Below are 24,206 nucleotides of genomic sequence, written 5' to 3'. Positions count from 1 at the left end.
AGAAACTTTTTAAAAAAAGCTTTTTATAAAAGAAATCTTTTACAAAAAGTAAAAGTAGAAAGCTTTTTTTGCAAAATTGTTTATGTTAACAGAAGTTTCTCTAGAATTCTTCTTAAGAAAAGGAAACTTTTCAGGAAAGCTTTTTACAAAAGAAACATTCATCAGAAACTTAAGAATTTTCTTAAGAAAAGAGTTTTTTTTAGAAAGCAAAAAATGTTTATGTAAACATAAGTTTCTCTAGAAAACTTCTTAAGAAAAAGAAGCTTCTCAAGAAAGCTTCTTACAAATGAAATGTCAGAAGTTTTTTTTACATACAAATTTTATATGAAGCTTTTTTATTTTTTTGTATAAAAAGCTTTCTTAAAAAGAAGTCTTTTTAAAAAGCTTTTTTGGCTTTCCTACAGAAAGCTTTTTAACAAACTAAGGTATCATTTACAAAGGAAAAAAAGCTTTATTTGTATCCACATTTTCTCACTATCTACACCACTGTTCCTATCGTTTGATTTTATTGGTTTGACTGGTTGGTTGGATGATGGTTCGTTCTGTTAGATTATTTGTGGTACATACAATACATACAATATTAGAATTTTCTTCCTGTATATGTATGTACGTATGTATGTATGTTTCAAAAATACGTGCTGAATCTCTTCTTTATATTTGTATGTGAAATGTAAAAGTTCATGTCATAAAACTGAAGTTGCTGCCGCTGATGATGATGACGATAATGATGACATTGTTAAAAATTCTTGATGTTTTTATTGCTGTGTGCAGTGTCAATAATGAGGGATGGATATATATATATATTGCGAAAACAACAATAATAACAACAACGAATACAAATTATAAAGATTCAGAAAGAAATAATTGAAACCGGTAATATAAAGACAAACATGATTTTTGTGGAAAACAAGAGCTTTCTCTTCACACTTCATTCACATAGGAAATTGCGCCTACTTCCGGCGCAAAAAAAATTCAAATAGAAAAAAAGGTGTTAATGTCTTTAAGCCAAAACCAAACAAGAAAAACTCTTGTAGAATCATGATGTTGGCATTATTATGATTATTGTCATGTCATGTCATGTTTTTTTTTTCTAGCTACATGGCTGTAATTATCAAACAAAAAAGTACATTTATACCTAAAGTCAAATTTTGTTTAATTTATTTAGACACGCTAATATCACGTTTATTAAACATTGACATTTCACAAAAGTTTAATATTTGTCAATTTAGAAAAACTATATTTCCCACAATGTCATTGTCTCTTTAAAAGTCCAATGTTCTCTTCAACATTAAGTTCTTGTGTTTATAATTTGAAAGATTAAAATAAATTTAATTGAATTTCATTTCACTTAATTTAATTTTATATGTTTTAAACTTTTATTGTTGGCAAATTTATTATAACGTCTTTTTTTTTTTCTTTCTTGAAGTAATAAATTTAAATTTGATTTATTTTACGCCTCATTAATTATGAAATTGATTATTATCCTATTTATTTAAAAGCTAAATGAAAATGTACAAGAATATGTATTGTTATATAGCAGATAACAACCCTAGAATAAATAAATTTATAAATAAAATTTTAAATTAAATGTTTCTTTTGATTTTAGGAAAATGCTAACTTTGCACATTTTAAGGAGTATGATTTAATTTTTCAAATATACTTCATCACACGCATAAAGTTATATCGGGCTAACGGTCGTAAATAAGTTTAAAAGAGGAAAATGTTAATATTTCATTAAAATTTAATTGTTTTACTACAAAGAGAATTTAAATCCCATAGTGAGTGTAGTCTAGCTTATGGCATAACATATAGTCTGAAGTAGAGTTTATAATATGAACTATAATCTAATCTATAACCTAAACTACATTCTAGCCCATAGACAAGACCATTGCCTTGTCTATAGTCTGCACTATAGAGTATAATATGCTGGACCATTGAATTGAAAATAGTCTGGACTATATAACATATAATCTATAGTTTATATTCTGAACTATTGTCAAGTCCTATATGTAGTCTCTGGACTGAAATCTACTCTATAGTATAAACTGTAGTCTAGTCAATATGCTGGATTATAGCACTGAAAAAAGTCTGAACTATATATTATATAATAATATGGATTATAATCTATAAATTGGAGTATAGTCTAGGCTATATGAACTATGATGGAACTATAGTATTGACTATAGTCTATTCAATAATCTGGACTATAGTCTATTCTTATAGTCTGGACTATAGTCTAGTCCATAGTCTAGTCTATAGTCTTGAAAATAGCCTAGTCTATAGTATGGACTATAGTCTAGTCTATAGTCTGGACTATATTCTAGTCAATAGTCTGGACATTAGTCTAGTCTATAGTCTGGACTATATTCTAGTCAATAGTCTGGACTATAGTCTAGTCTATAGTCTGGACTATAGTCTAGTCAATAGTCTGGACTATAGTCTAGTCTATAGTCTGGACTATACTCTAGTCTATAGTCTGGACTATAGTCTAGTCTATAGTCTGGACTATACTCTAGTTTATAGTCTAGACTATAGTCTAGTCTATAGTCTGGACTATAGTCTAGTCTATAGTCTGGACTATAGTCTAAACTATATTCTAGTCTATAGTCTGGACTATAGTCTAGTCTGGACTATAGTCTAGTCTATAGTCTGGACTACAGTCTAGTCTATAGTCTGGACTATAGTCCAGTCTATAGTCTAGTCCATAGTCTAGTCTATAGTCTTGAAAATAGCCTAGTCTATAGTATGGACTATAGTCTAGTCTATAGTCTGGACTATATTCTAGTCAATAGTCTGGACTATAGTCTAGTCTATAGTCTGGACTATATTCTAGTCAATAGTATGGACTATAGTCTAGTCTGGACTATAGTCTAGTCTATAGTCTGGACTACAGTCTAGTCTATAGTCTGGACTATAGTCTAGTCTATAGTCTAGTCCATAGTCTAGTCTATAGTCTTGAAAATAGCCTAGTCTATAGTATGGACTATAGTCTAGTCTATAGTCTGGACTATATTCTAGTCAATAGTCTGGACTATAGTCTAGTCTATAGTCTGGACTATATTCTAGTCAATAGTCTGGACTATAGTCTAGTCTATAGTCTGGACTATAGTCTAGTCTATAGTCTGGAATATAGTCTAGTCTATAGTCTGGACTATAGTCCAGTCTATAGTCTGGACTATAGTATAGTCTATAGTCTGGACTATAGTATAGTCTATAGTCTGGTCTATAGTCCGTACCATAGCCAATTCTATAGTCTCTTCTATAGTCTAGTCTAAAGTCTGAACAATTGCCAAGTCCATAGTCTAGTCTAGTCTATAGTGTGGACTATAGTCTAGTCCACAGTGTGGACTATAGTCTTGTCTATAGCGTGGACTATAGTCTAGTCTATATTCTGGACTATATTCTAGTCTATAGTCTTGACTATAGTCTAGTCTATAGAATGAACTATAGTCCAGTCTATAGTCTGGACTATAGTCTAGTGTATAGTCTGGACTGTAGTCTAGTTTATATTCTGGACTATAGTCAAGTCTATAGCCTGGACTATAGTCAAGTCTATAGTCGGGACTATAGTCTATTCTATAGTCTAGTCTGGACTATAGACTAATCTATAGTCAGGACTACAGTCTAGTCTATAGTTTAGTCAATTTTATTGTCTAGATTATAATCTAGTCTATAGTCTGGACTATAGGCATGTTTATAATCTAGTCTAGTCTATATTGTGGATTATAATATAGTCTATAATGTGGACTATAGTCTAGTAGTCTAGTCTATAGTCCTGACTATAGTCTAGTCTATACTCTGGACTATAGTCTAGTCTATAGTCTGGACTATATTCTAGTCTATAGTCTGGACTATATTCTAGTCTATAGTCTGGAATATATTCTAGTCTATAGTTTGGACTATATTCTAGTCTATAGTCTGGACTATATTCTAGTCTTTAGAATGGACTATAATCTAGTTTATAGTCTGAACTATAGTCTAGTATATAGTCTGGACAGTAGACTAGTCTATAGTCTAGTCTATAGTCTGGACTATAGTCTAGTCTATAGTCTGGACTATAGTCTAGTTTATAGTCTGGACTATATTCTAGTGTATACTCTAGTCTATAGAATGGACTATAATCAAGTTTATAGTCTAGTATATAGTCTGGACTGTAGTCTAGTCTATAGTCCTGACTATAGTCTAGTCTACAGTCTAGTCTATAGTCTGGACTGTAGTCTAGTGTATAGTCTGGACTGTAGTCTAGTCTATAGTCTAGTCTTAAGTCTGGACTATAGTCTAGTGTATAGTCCGGACTATAGTCTAGTCTATAGTGTGGACTATAGTCCAGTCATAGTTTGGACTGTAGTCTAGTCTATAGTCCAGCCTGATTTAAACAAAATTTTATGCATTTTATCAAAAATTTCTTTCCGGTTCATCCTGGTATCAAAGACTTAAAAGGGTTAATTCTCTTAACGAGCAATTTTATGTATTCCACACTTTTCATTGTATTTTATAATTTCAGTTTAATAATGTTCTAAACTATTACTAATTACAAAAATTTCATCAAAAACAATGTTAAAGTTTTTGTCCAGTTTACAGAAAACAAAAAAAAAAATTGCATTTATTATAACTTTTTGACTTCTAATGAATATTTAATTTATTACATTATTATCCTTTTTAATATTACTATATTTATATTGTTATCGTTTTTTATCTATATATATATATAAAATGTATTTTGTTGTTGTTTCAACAAAAACCAAAAAAAGTAACCACAACTATTTACAACAGTTGGCTTTAACCATAGACAAGCTAAATACCCGTTAGTTTTGAAAGTGAGATCGTAAAGTAATAATATACAATTTCGACTTTTAATTGTAGTTATTATTGATATAACTAGGTTGAGTTTATTAGTCAAATTTATTGTTTTTATTTGAAGGAATAAGTTGCTTTTACTTTTTAAAATTGCCGGGTTTTGCTGCCAAAAACAAACATACATACAATCTAAAAAGTAAATGGCGCCATATGGACGAGACTATATTAAATGCAATTTAGAAATACCAAATGTTGTCTACTACTACTACTACTGCTACAGCAGCTCCTGCTATATTCATTGTTTTTTTGGTTGTCGTAGTTGCTGTATTATCCTTTTTTTACAACTCTTCCTTGTTTTAATGTTTGGCATGTTGATTTTTTTGCTGGTTGTTATTTGTTTCATTTTATTATTTTTTTGTAAAAGTCTTTATTATAATAATTCGCCTTTGGCGATTTTTTGTGCATGTTTTTTTTTTAGTTTTTTTTTTTTGGTTTCTGTATTTGCCTTTGGTATGAATATTACTTTTTCGATATTTAAACATTTATGAGAAATATATATGAAATTTTAGCTCAAATAGATGTAAACTAATTATGAAATATTCTAAATAAACTAAAATTTTATAAAGTTTAATGTAACAAGGTGAAATGATTTGTAGCCATTTAAGGATAATTATTTTTGTTTATCTGAAGTGATTTGTAACTTCAGTCGTTCAAAGTTTGATCCAAGATTTCCGAATGAGGTTTGTACTCTCACTAGACTATAGTCGTATCTATAGTTCGTACTATAATCTATCATTTTCTATATATAACCTTGACTATATTGTCGAAACTATAGTCAGGATTAAAGTCGGACAGACAGACAGACAGACAGACAGACAGACAGACAGACAGACAGACAGACAGACAGATAGACAGACAGACAGTCAGGCAGACGGACATTTAAATATACGGACAGACAGACTATAGTATTGCCTATAGTGTAGCCTATAGTTTATCCTCTGGACTATAATCGTCATACAAGACAATATTTGCTCCGCCCATTTGTACCATATTGTATTTCAAACAGACGGACGGACAGACATTCTGATAGACGGACAGACAGACAATCAGATAGACGGACAGACAGACAGGCGGACAGATAGACGGACATGATTATATAGTCTTGGAATCTAATTGAAACCTATACTTTTGAAGAACTAAGTCCAGTTTTATTTTCACTTTACTTTTGAATTTCAATTCAAAACAGAGCAATTTCTTTCAAACATCAATACGAACAATGTTTATAAACATAGTTTACAACACCGGCAACATGTTGCAGTAAATTTACTATAAAATTTATTAAACAAACACTTGATACTTCTGATGCTTACTAATGTTTACTACACCAAATATATATTTTACGCAAATAAAAACACAACAACGAAGATGACGACGATTGACATTGCAACCCCCTCCGTTTGGTGGTAGGAAAAACAAAAAATATAAAGAAGAAGAACAAAGGAAGTAAAATTGCGGCGTGCAGCCTTGCAGGCTGGATGACTGGCAGTCAAGTAATCTAGCCATATATTCAAGCAGTCACAATGACGGCAATACAAACATCTATACAAAAACTTATAATATAGTCAACCACCACCTAAGGGTAGTTTTTCTTTTGATAAACAATTTTTTTTTGTACATATTTGCTCTTACTACGTTTTATACAATTTCTGTGCGTGTGTGTGTGTTTCTGTTGTTTCTTTGTTTTTTTTTAGAATAAACAACATCACTTGAACTACGCCAACACCACCACTTTAAAAATGACACAACATACAACAACACAAGAATGAATACATGGCCAAAAAACAAAATAACCAACCGGCTAAAATAAAGCGCTGATATGTGTTTGCCAAGCAGAAATAACACTGAAAATCAAATGAAAATATTTCAAACAAAATAAAATAGTAAAATTTTAATTTCAAAACCCGGCAGTTTTCAAAGTAGTCTATAGCATTTGTGAGATTAATTACTTAACTAGCCCATGGTAATCTAACAGGTGTTTTCTTAAACTCTTTAGTGGCTCTCGAGTAGTTAATGAGTTTCAAGATAATATATCAGGGAGTTCCAAGATAATATATCTGGCAGGTAATTTAATTTCAATTCTCATTTCATTGTTTCAATACCCAATTGCAGAATATAGTAAATAGTAGTATTCTGTCTAGTTTAGGGTTAAATCACATGTCTGAGACAATCTCTCGGAACTACTTGAATATCTGATACTGTAGACAACAAAGAAAACGATATCATACATGTTCATAGATTAATGTCGGTATATGTGTTAAGCATAGTAAACAACCAGCTTGAACAAGGAGGACCTAGAAAGTTTATTTCAAAGTTTAAGAAAAGTTTTCCATATGAAAAAAAAAAACAAATTAGAGTTTAAATTGATTTAAATTATTGGACTTTAGTTTAGCATATAGTCGGGTCTATAGTCTATTCCATAGTCTGGACTATAGTCTGGACTATAGTCTGGACTATAATCTATTCTATTGTCTGGACTATAGTCTGAACAATAATCTAATCTATAGTCTGGACTATAGTCCAGTCTATAGTCTGGACTATAGTCTAGTCTATAGTCTGGACTATAGTCTAGTCTATAGTCTAGTCTATAGCCTAGACAATAGTCTAGTCTATAGTCTGGACTATAGACTAGTCTATAGTCTGGACTATAGTCTAGTCTATAGTCTGGGCTATAGTCTAGTCTTGACTATAGTCTGGACTATAGTCTAGTCTATAGTCTTGACTATAGTCTGGACTATAGTCTAGTCTATAGTCTTGAAAATAGTCTATTATCCGGAATGTAGTCTATTCTATAGTTTGGCGCATAGTCTAGCTAATAATCTGGACTATAGTCCTGGATTAGAGTCTAGTCTATAGTCTAGTCTATAGTCTAGTCTATAGTCTAGTCTATAGTCTAGTCTATAGTCTAGTCTATAGTCTAGTCCTATGTCTAGTCTATAGTCGAGTCATATCTAGTCTATAGTCTAGTCTATAGTATAGTCTATAGTCCTAGTCTAATAGTCTAGTCCTTAAGTCAGTCTATAGTCTAGTCTATGTCTAGTCTATAGTCTAGTCTATGTCTAGTCTATAGTCGAGTCTATAGTCTAGTCTAATATCTAGTCTATAGTCTATTCTATAGGCTAAGTCTATAAGTCTAGTCTATAGTCTATCTATAGTTCTAGTCTATAGTCTAGTCTATAGTCCTAGTCTATAGTCTAGTCTATAGTCTATTCTATAGTCTAGTCTATAGTTAAGTCTAGTCCTATAGTCATCTATAGTATAGTCTAATAGTCAGTCTATAGTCTATCTTAGTCTAGTCTATAGTCTAGTCTATAGTCTAGTCTATAGTCTAGTCTATAGTCTAGTCTATAGTCTAGTCTATAGTCTAGTCTATAGTCTAGTCTATAGTCTAGTCTATAGTCTAGTCTATAGTCTAGTCTATAGTCTAGTCTATAGTCTAGTCTATAGTCTCTCTATAGTCTAGTCTATAGTCTAGTCTATAGTCTAGTCTATAGTCTAGTCTATAGTCTAGTCTATAGTCTAGTCTATAGTCTAGTCTATAGTCTAGTCTATAGTCTAGTCTATAGTCTAGTCTATAGTCTAGTCTATAGTCTAGTCTATAGTCTAGTCTATAGTCTAGTCTATAGTCTAGTCTATAGTCTAGTCTATAGTCTAGTCTATAGTCTAGTCTATAGTCTAGTCTATAGTCTAGTCTATAGTCTAGTCTATAGTCTAGTCTATAGTCTAGTCTATAGTCTAGTCTATAGTCTAGTCTATAGTCTAGTCTATAGTCTAGTCTATAGTCTAGTCTATAGTCTAGTCTATAGTCTAGTCTATAGTCTAGTCTATAGTCTAGTCTATAGTCTAGTCTATAGTCTAGTCTATAGTCTAGTCTATAGTCTAGTCTATAGTCTAGTCTATAGTCTAGTCTATAGTCTAGTCTATAGTCTAGTCTATAGTCTAGTCTATAGTCTAGTCTATAGTCTAGTCTATAGTCTAGTCTATAGTCTAGTCTATAGTCTAGTCTATAGTCTAGTCTATAGTCTAGTCTATAGTCTAGTCTATAGTCTAGTCTATAGTCTAGTCTATAGTCTAGTCTATCTAGTCTATAGTCAGTCTATAGTCTAGTCTATAGTCTAGTCTATAGTCTAGTCTATAGTCTAGTCTATAGTCTAGTCTAGTCTATAGTCTAGTCTATAGTCTAGTCTAGTCTATAGTCTAGTCTATAGTCTAGTCTATAGTCTAGTCTATAGTCTAGTCTAGTCTATAGTCTAGTCTATAGTCTAGTCTAGTCTATAGTCTAGTCTTAGTCTAGTCTATAGTCTAGTCTATAGTCTAGTCTATAGTCTAGTCTATAGTCTCTGTCTATAGTCAGTCTAGTCTATAGTCCTAGTCTATAGTCTAGTCTAGTCTATAGTCTAGTCTATAGTCTAGTCTATAAGTCTAGTCTATAGTCTATTATAGTCTAGTCTATAGTCTAGTCTATAGTCTAGTCTATAGTCTAGTCTATAGTCTAGTCTATAGTCTAGTCTATAGTCTAGTCTATAGTCTAGTCTATCGTCCAGTCAAGGCTATCATCTAGTCTATAGTCCAGTCAAGGCTATCGTCTAGTCTATGATGTGTATAGCCTATGGTCTAGTCTAATGTTATTTCTATGGAGAAATAACTTTTTGAATTACACTCCTATAAACACTGAGAGAAGAACCACACTTCGGTGGAAGCTTTTTTTGTTCAGTATTGCAAATTGTCATGAGTGTATGTTTTTTGCCAGCATGAATGTACATACGTGTTTGTGTATGCCTAAATGTGTAGCATATGTGCAGGGGTTTGCTTTTTTGTGCATTAAACTTTAACTGCACAACAATTTTGTTAAACAAACTAAACAACAAATTACTCAGATACACACACACACACTCCCAAACAAACAAACATGCAATTACAACTTTATACCTAGAGCTAGAACTTTTTGTGTACAAGCACAAACAACATATTGCCACGTTATTGAAAACATAAAAATAAAATATTTATTTTGAAACAGTTTTACCCACTGTGCAGTACGGTAAATCTAGTGCAAAAGGGAAATGAGCGTAAAAAGGAAACAAAAAACGAAAACATGTTGACTCGTTAATAAGGGGTGGTTTGTGTGTTGTATGTGAGTGTTTTTGTTTATTTATTTATGTGTCGGTCTGTTCCACCGTCTGTCTGTCTATATGCAAGAGACATAAAATTCACTGGAAAAAAAGGGGATGTTTGTTGTTTAAGTATTAGTGTTTCCATATATTTAACAGGACTCCATGTAGGTTTGTTTGTATTCTTACAACTTCAAAAAGTTCGTTTCTTTTTTCATTCAAAATAAAAACAAATTTATAAAACAAAGTTTTTCTACGCTGATGGCAGCCTTACCACCACCATGATGAGTCATAGTATTTTCTGTTTATTTTGTTGTATTTTTATGTTTTAGTACCTGGAAAATGTGAAAACATTAAGGTAAAGTTTATAGTAGACGTAGTAAATATCTGGGCATGTTGAAATTTGAGTATATTTATATGTTTGTTAGCGTTTTATTTATTTTTTCTTTTTACTAATGATTTCCTAAAATACAATGTTTGTGTTGAGAGTAATTTAGTGTTGTTTTCCTTGCTGCATTTCATGTTTTTGCCGATTTGTGTTTTGCATGTATGAATATTTTTAAACATTATTTGCGTGTAGATTTTTTTGCGAATCCTATTATATTTAATAGGTTTTCTTTAGCAATTTCCGAAAATTAAGAACTGAACATGAACTGAACTAGAAATGAACTAGAAACTAAACTAGAACTGAACTAGAACTGAACTAGAACTGAACTAGAACTGAACTAGAACTGAACTAGAACTGAACTAGAACTGAACTACTAGAACTGAACTAGACACTGAACGAGAACTGAACTAGAACTGACTAGAACTGAACTAGAACTGAACTAAACTGAACGAGAACTGAACTAGAACTGAAACTAGAACTGAACTAGAACTGAACTAGAACTGAACTAGAACTGAACTAGAACTGAACTAGAACTGAACTAGAACTGAACTAGAACTGAACTAGAACTGAACTAGAACTGAACTAGAAGAACTAGAACTGAACTAGAACTGAACTAGAACTGAACTAGAACTGAACTAGAACTGAACTAGAACTGAACTAGAACTGGAACTAGAACTGACTAGAACTGAACTAGAACTGAACTAGAACTGAACTAGAACTGAACTAGAACTTAACTAGAACTGAACTAGAACTGAACTAGAACTGAACTAGAACTGAACTAGAACTGAACTAGAACTGAACTAGAACTGAACTAGAACTGAACTAGAACTGAACTATAACTGAACTAGAACTGAACTAGACTGAACTAGAACTGAACTAGAACTGAACTAGAACTGAACTAGAACTGAACTAGAACTGAACTAGAACTGAACTAGAACTGAACTAGAACTGAACTAGAACTGAACTAGAACTGAACTAGAACTGAACTAGAACTGAACTAGAACTGAACTAGAACTGAACTAGAACTGAACTAGAACTGAACTAGAACTGAACTAAACTGAACTAGAACTGAACTAGAACTGAACTAGAACTGAACTAGAAACTGAACTAGAACTGAACTAGAACTGAACTAGAACTGAACTAGAACTGAACTAGAACTGAACTAGAACTGAACTAGAACTGAACTAGAACTGAACTAGAACTGAACTAGAACTGACTAGAACTGAACTAGAACTGAACTAGAACTGAACTAGAACTGAACTAGAACTGAACTAGAACTGAACTAGAACTGAAACTAGAACTGAACTAGAAACTGAACTAGAACTGAACTAGAACTGAACTAGAACTGAACTAGAACTGAACTAGAACTGAACTAGAACTGAACTAGAACTGAACTAGAACTGAACTAGAACTGAACTAGAACTGAACTAGAACTGAACTAGAACTGAACTAGAACTGAACTAGAACTAGAACTGAACTAGAACTGAACTAGAACTGAACTAGAACTGAAACTAGAACTGAACTAGAACTGAACTAGACTGAACTAGAACTGAACTAGAACTGAACTAGAACTGAACTAGAACTGAACTAGAACTGAACTAGAACTGAACTAGAACTGAACTAGAACTGAACTAGAACTGAACTAGAACTGAACTAGAACTGAACTAGAACTGAACTAGAACTGAACTAGAACTGAACTAGAACTGAACTAGAACTGAACTAGAACTGAACTAGAACTGAACTAGAACTGAACTAGAACTGAACTAGAACTGAACTAGAACTGAACTAGAACTGACTAGAACTGAACTAGAACTGAACTAGAACTGAACTAGAACTGAACTAGAACTGAACTAGAACTGAACTAGAACTGAACTAGAACTGAACTAGAACTGAACTAGAACTGAACTAGAACTGAACTAGAACTGAACTAGAACTGAACTAGAACTGAACTAGAACTGAACTAGAACTGAACTAGAACTGAACTAGAACTGAACTAGAACTGAACTAGAACTGAACTAGAACTGAACTAGAACTGAACTAGAACTGAACTAGAACTGAACTAGAACTGAACTAGAACTGAACTAGAACTGAACTAGAACTGAACTAGAACTGAACTAGAACTGAACTAGAACTGAACTAGAACTGAACTAGAACTGAACTAGAACTGAACTAGAACTGAACTAGAACTGAACTAGAACTGAACTAGAACTGAACTAGAACTGAACTAGAACTAGGAACTAGAACTGAACTAGAACTGAACTAGAACTGAACTAGAACTGAATTAGAACTGAACTGGAACTGAACTAGAACTAGAACTAAACTAGAATTGAATTGGCTTCTAAATTATAAAAGTTGTACTTACATTATCCAATTAGTAATGTTTCAATTCGAATCTGAAATAGAATAGAAAAAACATTAAATTTAATTTTGGATTATATAATATTTCAAATATTAATTTAGTGTCGATTTTTAAGATATAGAGCCTTAAACTATATAGCCTCATGTAATGAGGAAAAATGTCAAAAGCTTTCACAGCAAAATATAGGTCTATTATCTAAATAAAACTATAGGTTACATCAAATGTTGTTTTGATGCTACGCCCATTTTTTTAAACTAGTTATTATCCAAATTTTTTTCAGTGGCCTTAAAGTTGACGTCAAATTTGTATCTCTAGTGCTTCTAATAGTTTTTATTCAACCATTTATATTTGACTTAATGATTGAATTAATATGTTATTTAACATATCACAAGTAATCTATAGTGTAGGCAGTTGCCATCTAGGCAATTTGTTTTTAACTTGAGTAAACACTCTTTTAAAGCACTGCTTTGAATTAATCATCATAAACCAAAAATGGTTTTAAGTTTTTATACTTAGTTAATCCTTTTCACTTTTTTCTCCACACGTATTTTTCATTTTTCTCTCATTCTTTCTTCATTTCACCTTTAATCTTTAAACCAGAAATTGTAAGTAAAAGTCTACTTACATTTGTATATGTTTACAGAGTTATAAATACTTGGATATTAAGGGCGTTCAAAAAAACAGTTTGAAGTTAGTAAGTAATGCAAATTTTACACAGAATATTAGTTTTTCGATTAGGACTCGTAATTAGAAATTAAAGGGGGAAGGCTGTCCTTTATTTCAATTCATTTAAATTGGCATATCTAAAATATTTAGTTTACCACCCTAATATTTATGCACGTTTTCGTGCATTCATTTATCAACATGACAAAGTTGTATCTAAATATGAGTTTATAATGTTATTTTTCTTTCTTTTCTTTTCATGACTAAGCGATAATACACAGCAAACACAACTAAAGAAATTTGGAAATAACCGATGATTTACAAATACAAAGGACGATATCCTTATGTTTACTGGGTATGTTATTTTATTTGTGTAAGTTTAAAAAATTGTTTCTTTGTCTGGGTAAGTTAACTAAACAACAAGTTTTATGTATATATATATACAATGTATATTATACATATGTATGTATCACAAAGTTTTTATAAGGATTGGATTATGTCTGTTTTTTGTTAATTCTTAGGATAGAGCATGTTATCGTTGTTGTTCAGATCTGCACTCGGCAAACCAACAAACTACTTAGTTGCTAAACATTTGATATTCTCTGACATGTACATTAAAAGAATTGAAATGTTTGTTGGGAAATTCATCCATAAACGTTCATGTTTTTGAGTTGAAAACACATAAGGAATCAACTCTCTTTTGCTATTGTGTAAAGGAAAATATTGTTAAACATGTTTTGGTTGTTTTTGTATACAAAATTATAAAATTACCGGTGTTTTCACCCTCGAGTGTATTTTGCTTAAGTTAACGAGCATCTAAATAGGAGAATCAGTTAAATGATTATAAAGTCTCCTACGCACTTTACAATCGGCAACTAAATATGTGCTAAAGTTCTGGAATTAAATGCAACTTTTTCTAACTAACTAATGTAACTAACTAACTAACTAACTACTAACTAACTAACTAACTAACTAACTAACTAAACTAACTAACTAACTAACTAACTACTAACTAACTAACTAACTAACTAACTACTAACTAACTAACTAACTAACTAACTAACTACTAACTAACTAACTAACTAACTAACTAACTAACTAACTAACTAACTAACTACTAACTAACTAACTAACTAACTAACTAACTAACTAACTAACTACTAACTAACTAACTAACTAACTAACTAACTCACTAACTAACTAACTAACTAACTACTAACTAACTAACTAACTAACTAACTAACTAACTAACTAACTAACTAACTACTAACTAACTAACTAACTAACTAACTAACTACTAACTAACTAACTAACTAACTAACTACTAACTAACTAACTAACTAACTAACTAACTAACTAACTACTAACTAACTAACTAACTAACTAACTAACTAACTAACTAACTAACTACTAACTAACTAACTAACTAACTAACTAACTAACTAACTAACTAACTAACTAACTAACTAACTAACTAACTAACTAACTAACTAACTACTAACTACAACTAACTAACTAACTAACCTAACTAACTAACTAACTAACTAACTAACTAACTAACTAACTAACTAACTAACTAACTAACTAACTACTAACTAACTACTAACTAACTACTAACTAACTACTAAACTAACTAACTAACTAACTAACTAACTAACTAACTAACTAACTAACTAACTAACTAACTAACTAACTAACTACTAACTAACTAACTAACTAACTAACTAACGAACTAACTAACTAACTAACTAACTAACTAACTAACTACTACTAACTAACTAACTAACTAACTAACTAACTAACTACTAACTAACTACGACTAACTAACTAACTAACTAACTAACTAACTAACTAACTAACTAACTAACTAACTAACTAACTAACTAACTAACTAACTAACTAACTACTACTAACTAACTAACTAACTAACTAACTAACTACCTAACTAACACTTAACTAACTACTAACTAACTAACTAACTAACTAACTACTACTAACTACTAACTAACTAACTAACTAACTAACTAACTAACTAACTAACTAACTAACGTAACTAACTACTAACTACTGAACTAACTAACACTAACTAACTAACTAACTAACTAACTAACTAACTAACTAACTAACTAACTAACTAACTAACTAACTAACTACTACTAACTAACTAACTAACTAACTAACTAACTAACTAACTAACTAACTAACTAACTAACTAACTAACTAACTAACTAAACTAACTAACTAACTAACTAACAACTAACTAACTAACTAAACTAACGAACTAACTAACTAACTAACGAACTAACTAACTAACTAACTAACGAACTAACTAACTAACTAACTAACTAACTAACGAACTAACTAACTAACTAACTAACTAACTAACTAACTAACTAACTAACTAACAGGCGATTTGGACCATAATTTTTCAACCTATTATTGTAACTTATTTTAATTTGTTACTGAATCCTTGTGTAATGTTTTAAAATCTCATAATACTATTTACAAACAAATTTCAAATAAAAAGTTTTTTTATTTTATGCCAATTAAATACGCCTTCTAATAAGAACTTTATAAAAAAGCCGAAAATATACCCAAATGAAACTTTGCAGTTTTTACGCCCTCATATATACACATAGTTCTAAACAAGTAGCGCATTTTTTTCATTTTCTGAAAATAACGACCAATTATATATTTCATAGATCTTTCTTCTGCTCAACGCCTTTGCAAAAAATATATATAAAATTATATTATACAAAATTTTGGCACAAAAACAAATTGCCTTAAAAAAAGATGAAAGCGAAAAAAAAAAAACAGAAAAGATAAATATTTATATTTATTTATATTACAAAATAAATATAAAATTATTTTGTTCAAGAACAAGTTTTTACAAACAAAATTTATTTGTTTCTTTTCTTGATACAGTCAAACTCTACCAGTACTTTGACAAAAGGCAAATAAATGTTGACAAATTGCATTTCATTTATTAAATTTGTTCTCTCTCAACATTTTCTGTTGCGTCCTTTTTACTTCCGCTTTTCTTAGGAGAATAAGTTAATTTTTTTGTTTTGGGTGTGGGTTTCATTTTGTGATGTCGTTTATTTTGTATTCTATTACTCAATGTTGGTAAAAGGAAAAAACGAAAAAAGAAATCGTTTCCATATCAAAAAAATGTCAAGCGTGACTGACATAAGTATAGTATGAGTAACATACACAGATAGATAGGAAATGTTTCACACACAGTTCCTTGCTAGCCCAGCAAACATAAAGACCAGCGTTTGAAATATTAAAAACTTTTCCTTTTAATATTAAAAGTTATTACAAGCTTCTTATACAATCTGTTCTAGTTTAGTTCTAGTTCAGTGCTAGTTCAGTTCTAGTTCAGTTCTAGTTCAGTTCTAGTTCAGTTCTAGTTCAGTTCTAGTTCAGTTCTAGTTCAGTTCTAGTTCAGTTCTAGTTCAGTTCTAGTTCAGTTCTAGTTCAGTTCTAGTTCAGTTCTAGTTCAGTTCTAGTTCAGTTCTAGTTCGGATCTAGTTCGGTTCTAGTTCAGTTCTAGTTCAGTTCTAGTTCGGATCTAGTTCGGTTCTAGTTCGGTTCTAGTTAGTTCTAGTTCAGTTCTAGTTCAGTTCTAGTTCAGCTCTAGTTCAGTTCTAGTTCAGTTCTAGTTCAGTTCTAGTTCAGTTCTAGTTCAGTTCTAGTTCAGTTCTAGTTCAGTTCTAGTTCAGTTCTAGTTCAGTTCTAATTCAGTTCTAATTCAGTTCTAGTTCAGTTCTAGTTTCAGTCTAGTTCAGTTCTAGTTCAGTTCTAGTTCATTTCTAGTTCAGTTCTAGTTGAGTTCTAGTTCAGTTCTAGTTCGGTTCTAGTTCGGTTCTAGTTTAGTTTAGTTCTAATTGAGTTCTAGTTCAGTTCTAGTTCAGTTCTAGTTCAGTTCTAGTTCAGTTCTAGTTCAGTTCTAGTTCAGTTCTAGTTCAGTTCTAGTTCAGTTCTAGTTCAGTTCTAGTTCAGTTCTAGTTCAGTTCTAGTTCAGTTCTAGTTCAGTTCTTGTTCAGTTCTAGTTCAGTTCTAGTTCAGTTCTAGTTCAGTTCTAGTTCAGTTCTAGTTCAGTTCTAGTTCAGTTCTAGTTCAGTCTAGTTCAGTTCTAGTTCAGTTCTAGTTCAGTTCTAGTTCAGTTCTAGTTCAGTTCTAGTTCAGTTCTAGTTCAGTTCTAGTTCAGTTCTAGTTCAGTTCTAGTTCAGTTCTAGTTCAGTTCTAGTTCAGTTCTAGTTCAGTTCTAGTTCAGTTCTAGTTCAGTTCTAGTTCAGTTCTAGTTCAGTTCTAGTTCAGTTCTAGTTCAGTTCTAGTTCAGTTCTAGTTCAGTTCTAGTTCTTCTAGTTCAGTTCTAGTTCAGTTCTAGTTCAGTTCTAGTTCAGTTCTAGTTCAGTTCTAGTTCAGTTCTAGTTCAGTTCTAGTTCAGTTCTAGTTCAGTTCTAGTTCAGTTCCAGTTCAGTTCTAGTTCAGTACTAATTCAGTTCTAGTTCAGTTCTAGTTCTGTTCTAGCTCAGTTCTAATTCAGTTCTAGTTCATTTCTAGTTCAGTTCTAGTTCAGTTCTAGTTCAGTTCTAGTTCAGTTCTAGTTCAGTTCTAGTTCAGTTCTAGTTCAGTTCTAGTTCAGTTCTAGTTCAGTTCTAGTTCAGTTCTAGTTCAGTTCTAGTTCAGTTCTAGTTCAGTTCTAGTTCAGATCTAGTTCAGATCTAGTTCAGTTCTAGTTCAGTTCTAGTTCAGTTCTAGTTCAGTTCTAGTTCAGTTCAGTTCTAGTTCAGTTCTAGTTCAGTTCTAGTTCAGTTCTAGTTCAGTTCTAGTTCAGTTCTAGTTCAGTTCTAGTTCAGTTCTAGTTCAGTTCTAGTTCAGTTCTAGTTCGTTCTAGTTCAGTTCTAGTTCAGTTCTAGTTCAGTTCTAGTTCAGTTCTAGTTCAGTTCTAGTTCAGTTCTAGTTCAGTTCTAGTTCAGTTCTAGTTCAGTTCTAGTTCATTTCTAGTTCAGTTCTAGTTCAGTTCTAGTTCGTTCTAGTTCGTCTAGTTCAGTTCTAGTTCAGTTCTAGTTCAGTTCTAGTTCAGTTCTAGTTCAGTTCTAGTTCAGTTCTAGTTCAGTTCTAGTTCAGTTCTAGTTCAGTTCTAGTTCAGTTCTAGTTCAGTTCTAGTTCAGTTCTAGTTCAGTTCTAGTTCAGTTCTAGTTCAGTTCTAGTTCAGTTCTAGTTCAGTTCTAGTTCAGTTCTAGTCAGTTCTAGTTCAGTTCTAGTTCAGTTCTAGTTCAGTTCTAGTTCAGTTCTAGTTCAGTGCTAGTTCAGGTTCTAGTTCAGTTCTAGTTCAGTTCTAGTTCGGTTCTAGTTCAGTTCTAGTTCAGTTCTAGTTTCAGTTCTAGTTCAGTTCTAGTTCAGGTCTAGTTCAGTTTCTAGTTCGGTTCTAGTTCAGTTCTAGTTCAGTTCTAGTTCAGTTCTAGTTCTTTCTAGTTCTAGTTCAATAGTTCAATTCTGTTTCTAGTTCAGTTCTAGTTCATTTCTAGTTCAGTTTCTAGATCAGTTCTAGTTCAGTTCTAGTCTGTTCTAGTTCAGTTTTACTTCCCTGTGTTGTTTAAGAAATCCAGTATCTCTGACTAATTTTAAACCCTGTTGCTTGTAGGGATTTAAACATATCTACAATTCTAGTTCAGTTCTATTCAGTTCTAGTTCAGTTCTAGTTCAGTTCTAGTCAGTTCTAGTTCAGTTCTAGTTCAGTTCTAGTTCAGTTCTAGTTCAGTTCTAGTTCAGGTCTATTCAGTTCTAGTTCGGTTCTAGTTCAGTTCTAGTTCAGTTCTAGTTCAGTTCTAGTTCAGTTCTAGTTCAGTTCTAGTTCAGGTCTAGTTCAGTTCTAGTTCGGTTTCTAGTTCAGTTCTAGTTCAGTTCTAGTTCAGTTCTAGTTCAGTTCTGTTCTAGTTCAATTCTGTTCTAGTTCAGTTCTAGTTCAGTTCTAGTTCAGTTCTAGATCAGTTCTAGTTCAGTTCTAGTTCTGTTCTAGTTCAGTTTTACTTCCCTGTGTTGTTAAGAAATCCAGTATTCTCTGACTAATTTTAAACCCTGTTGCTTGTAGGGATTTTAACATATCTACAATTCTATTCCCAACAATACTGGAGCAAAGGACTTCAAATAAAAATGAATAGAGAAATAAAAATATTAAAAAAACAAAAAAGATGATGATGATGAGTTTGAAGAGGAAGAAAAAAGCCAATTTCATTTGTTACGCTATTTTTCAACAATAACAAAGTCAAGGCAGAAATACTTGGCAAAAAAATATACATATATAAAAGAATAATGAATGACTAAAGACTATGAAAAATGTATTATATCATTTGATACTTAAAAAACTTTGTTTTGTATTTGTTTTACTAACATGCAAACGCATCCCAAAACATGAAGGGTACCGAAAATCTATGATACTTAAGGTATAGGCTCAAGATTTTACAAGGAAAAATAATATTTGAAACTACTGTATTGCTACACCTACACGTATGTTTATTAGTAAAATTACAACTTTAATAATTGATTTTTATCCATGTAAAGACAGATTAACTAAAATGGATACAATGACTACAAATTAAACTGTAGGGCATGTCTGAAAGCATGTATTTGTACATATAGATAATGATTACCAAGATTTTTTCTTTTTTGTAACATGTCTTTATACTCGTTAAGTCAAGTGATAAGAAATGACAGGATTAACATGTTGATGTTACTGTCAGTTGTTTCGTTGCTTGTTTTCGCTCAGTTTATTGTACGTTCACACTAAGGAAATATTTATTTAAAGAAAAAGAGTTAGCATATTTTGAAGAAATATTTTGTAAAAATTACTTAACTTTTTGTAATATTTCAATACAACAATGATAGAGCCTATAAAGCTTTTCCTTTTTAATTATGGTAACACATTTCATTAATGTGAACGCAACATTATCCTTTAAGTTGTTTATATACATATTTTTCTTCCAGTCATTGTCATTGTAAAATTATCACAAACAGTGCTTAAAAACGAAGCGACATATGAGAACAAAAAATGTAATGTTGCAGATAGGATATATGTAAAAAATATTATTTGTATGAGGATTTAATTAAATTTGTCAAAATACTGTAATTAAAAATTCTGTATTTATGAGCAACACACATAATAGTCAAACATCACCTTTATGTGTACAATTGGCTGAATTAGAACAGAACTAGAACTGAACAAGAACAGAACTAGAACAGAACTAGAACAGAACTAGAACAGAACTAGAACAGAACTAGAACAGAACTAGAACAGAACAGAACTAGAACAGAACTAGAACAGAACTAGAACAGAACTAGAACAGAACTAAACAGAACTAAAACAGAACTAGAACAGAACTAGAACAGAACTAGAACAGAACTAGAACAGAACTAGAACAGAACTAGAACAGAACTAGAACAGAACTAGAACAGAACTAGAACAGAACTAGAACAGAACTAGAACAGAACTAGAACAGAACTAGAACAGAACTAGAACAGAACTAGAACAGAACTAGAACAGAACTAGAACAGAACTAGAACAGAACTAGAACAGAACTAGAACAGAACTAGAACAGAACTAGAACAGAACTAGAACAGAACTAGAACAGAACTAGAACAGAACTAGAACAGAACTAGAACAGAACTAGAACAGAACTATAACAGAACTAGAACAGAACTAGAACAGAACTAGAACAGAACAGAACTAGAACAGAACTAGAACAGAACTAGATCAGAACTAGAACAGAACAGAACTAGAACAGAACTAGAACAGAACTAGAAAAGAACTAGAACAGAACTAGAACAGAACTAGAACAGAACTAGAACAGAACTAGAACAATACTAGAACAGAACTAGAACAGAACTAGAACAGAACTAGAACAGAACTAGAACAGAACTAGACAGAACTAGAACAGAACTAGAACAGAACTAGAACAGAAACTAGAACAGAACTAGAACAGACTAGAACGAGAACTAGAACAGAACTAGAACAGAACTAGAAACAGAACTAGAACAGAACTAGAACAGAACTAGAACAGAACTAGAACAGAACTAGAACAGAACTAGAATAGAACTAGAATAGAACTAGAACAGAACTAGAACAGAACTAGAACAGAACTAGAACAGAACTAGAACAGAACTAGAACAGAACTAGAACAGAACTAGAACTGAACTAGAACTGAACTAGAACAGAACTAGAACTGAACTAGAACAGAACCAGAACAGAACTAGAACAGAACAGAACTTGAACAGAACTAGAACAGAACAGAAACTAGAACAGACTAGAACAGAACTAGAACAGAACTAGAACAGAACTAGAACAGAACTAGAACAGAACTAGAACAGAACTAGAACAGAACTAGAAAGAACTAGAACAGAACTAGAACAGAACTAGAACAGAACTAGAACAGAACTAGAACAGAACTAGAACAGAACTAGAACAGAACTAGAATAGAACTAGAACAGAACTAGAACAGAACCTAGAACAGAACTAGAACAGAACTAGAACAGAACTAGAACAGAACTAGAACAGAACTAGAACAGAACTAGAACAGAACTAGAACAGAACTAGAACAGAACTAGAACAGAACTAGAACAGAACTAGAACAGAACTAGAACAGAAACTAGAACAGAACCTAGAACAGAACTAGAACAGAACTAGATCAGAACTAGATCAGAACAGAACTAGAAACAGAACAGAACAGAACTGACAGAACTAGACAGAACAGAACTAGAACAGAACTAGAACAGAACTAGAACAGAACTAGAACAGAACTAGAACAGAACTAGAACAGAACTAGAACAGAACTAGAACAGAACTAGAACAGAACTAGAACAGAACTAGAACAGAACTAGAACAGAACTAGAACAGAACTAGAACAGAACTAGAACAGAACTAGAACAGAACTAGAACAGAAGAACAGACTAGAATAGAACTAGAATAGAACTAGAACAGAACTAGAACAGAACTAGAACAGAACTAGAACAGAACTAGAACAGAACTAGAACAGAACTAGAACAGAACTAGAACAGAACTAGAACAGAACTACAACAGAACTAGAACAGAACTAGAACAGAACTAGAACAGAACTAGAACAGAACTAGAACAGAACTAGAACAGAACTAGAACAGAACTAGAACAGAACTAGAACAGAACTAGAACAGAACTAGAACAGAACTAGAACAGAACTAGAACAGAACTATGAACAGAACTAGATCAGAACTAGATCAGAACAGAACTAGAACAGAACTAGAACAGAACTAGAACAGAACTAGAACAGAACTAGAAAAGAACTAGAACAGAACTAGAACAGAACTAGAACAGAACTAGAACAGAACTAGAACAGAACTAGAACAAACTAGAACAACTAGAAACTAGAACAGAACTAGAACAGAACTAGAACAGAACTAGAACAGAACTAGAAACAGAACTAGAACAGAACTAGAACAGACTAGAACTGAACTAGAACTGAACTAGAACTGAACTAGAACTGAACTAGAACTGAACTAGAACTGAACTAGAACTGAACTAGAACTGAACTAGAACTGAACTAGAACTGAACTAGAACTGAACTAGAACTGAACTAGAACTGAACTAGAACTGAACTAGAACTGAACTAGAACTGACTAGAACTGAACTAGAACTGAACTAGAACTGAACTAGAACTGAACTAGAACTGAACTAGAACTGAACTAGAACTGAACTAGAACTGAACTAGAACTGAACTAGAACTGAACTAGAACTGAACTAGAACTGAACTAGAACTGAACTAGAACTGAACTAGAACTGAAGAACTGAACTAGAACTGAACTAGAACTGAACTAGAACTGAACTAGAACTGAACTAGAACTGAACTAGAACTGAACTAGAACTGAACTAGAACTGAACTAGAACGGAACTAGAACTGAACTAGTAAACTAGAACTAAAACTAGAACTAAACTAGAACTAAACTAGAACTAAACTAGAACGAAACTAGAACTAACTCGAACTAAACTAGAACTAAACTAGAACAAAACTAGAACTTAACTAGACCTAGAACTAAACTAGATCTGAACTAAAATAAAAAATTTACTTTCTACAAAAAAATGTCCATTAATTTCAGCTTCGTAGAAATAATTTCCATTTCTTGACGTTTTTTCAAATTAAATTTTCAATAAATTTTTTATTCTTCCAAATGCAGCATTATATTCCCCAGACAATGCTGACCAATTGTAATTAAATATGTATTTGTTAAGTGTAATTACTTGTGTCATCGATCGATATACGATGTCGTATATTTCCTTTATATTTTTCCTTTAAATTTTTCTGTTTTTCTTTTATTACAGCATCTCATCTTATACGACAACTGAAAGTAATAAAATAATGTTAATTTCATTAAATTAACATCATATTGTCATTAAGACCATAAACATATAGGGAGTTTTTTTATGGTCATTTCCCATTGAATGACTACTTTATTTATATTTTATGTTTTTGTGTGTTCGAGTTTGGTTTTATTTTTTTTGGCAAAAAAAAAAATATTTTTTATTTATTTTTTTTTTTTTTTTTTTTTTGAAGTATAAGGGGAAGTTTGGGAGTTTTGTAAGTATAAACAGGCAACAGGCATAGTTATATGCCTGAGGGGGCAAATTTATATGGATAGTTTTTGGATACTATTTCTGTATACTCTACTATTTCTGTATATTCTGAAATAAATATTTTTATCGATTTCCATATTAAAAACATATTTATTTGGCAGTATTTAGCTGTGACTAATCTCCCTTTTGTTAATATGTATATGAAATCATGTCGCCCATTGTCGAACA

The 24,206-nt window shown here is 31.7% G+C and overlaps 1 long non-coding RNA gene across 1 annotated transcript in view; it reads right to left on the bottom strand.

Moving 5' to 3' along the window:
- The window catches only part of LOC119608113, a 79,552-nt gene that overhangs the window by 32,251 nt on the left and 23,095 nt on the right, over positions 1–24,206 (bottom strand). The window contains exon 3 of the long non-coding RNA XR_005231793.1: positions 12,713–12,743. This is a non-coding gene — a long non-coding RNA (uncharacterized LOC119608113). The remainder of the gene's footprint in view (positions 1–12,712; positions 12,744–24,206) is intronic.

This window comes from Lucilia sericata, unplaced genomic scaffold (assembly GCF_015586225.1).
Source record: "Lucilia sericata isolate MDLA Ls3-8-SP2 unplaced genomic scaffold, ASM1558622v1 Contig000793F_arrow, whole genome shotgun sequence".
NCBI lineage: Eukaryota > Metazoa > Arthropoda > Insecta > Diptera > Calliphoridae > Lucilia > Lucilia sericata.
This window is presented reverse-complemented; position numbering and strand designations above follow the sequence as displayed.